This window comes from Calidris pugnax, unplaced genomic scaffold (assembly GCF_001431845.1).
Source record: "Calidris pugnax isolate Ruff unplaced genomic scaffold, ASM143184v1 scaffold56, whole genome shotgun sequence".
NCBI lineage: Eukaryota > Metazoa > Chordata > Aves > Charadriiformes > Scolopacidae > Calidris > Calidris pugnax.
The window spans coordinates 10057819-10058233 of NW_015090839.1; positions in this window are offsets into that span (position 1 = coordinate 10057819).

The window sequence follows — 415 nt, forward strand, 5'->3', positions numbered from 1 at the left end:
GCTGGGGGGCCGGGGCCGGGCCGTGCTCCCCGCCGTTGCTGGGGGGGGGCCGGGAGCGGGCCGTGCTCCCCGCCGTTGCTGGGTGTGTGTGTGCTCCCCGCCGTTGCTGGGGGGCCGGTGCCGGGCCGTTCTCCCCGCCGTTGCTGGGGGGCTGTGTGTGTGCCCCCCGCCGTTGCTGGGGGGCCGGGGCCGGGCCGTGCTCCCCGCCGTTGCTGGGGGGGGGCCGGGAGCGGGCCGTGCTCCCCGCCGTTGCTGTGGCGCCGTTGCCCCGCCGGCGGCCGCGCAGCCGGAGGTCTCACTGAGGGGCGCTCCCCAGGCGGGCGGGCGTCGAATGAGTGCGCCGCGAGCCCCCAGCCCTCACGGCGCACGTGCCCAGCCCGCCACGGCCTGGAACCAGCCCCCCCCCCCCCCCCCC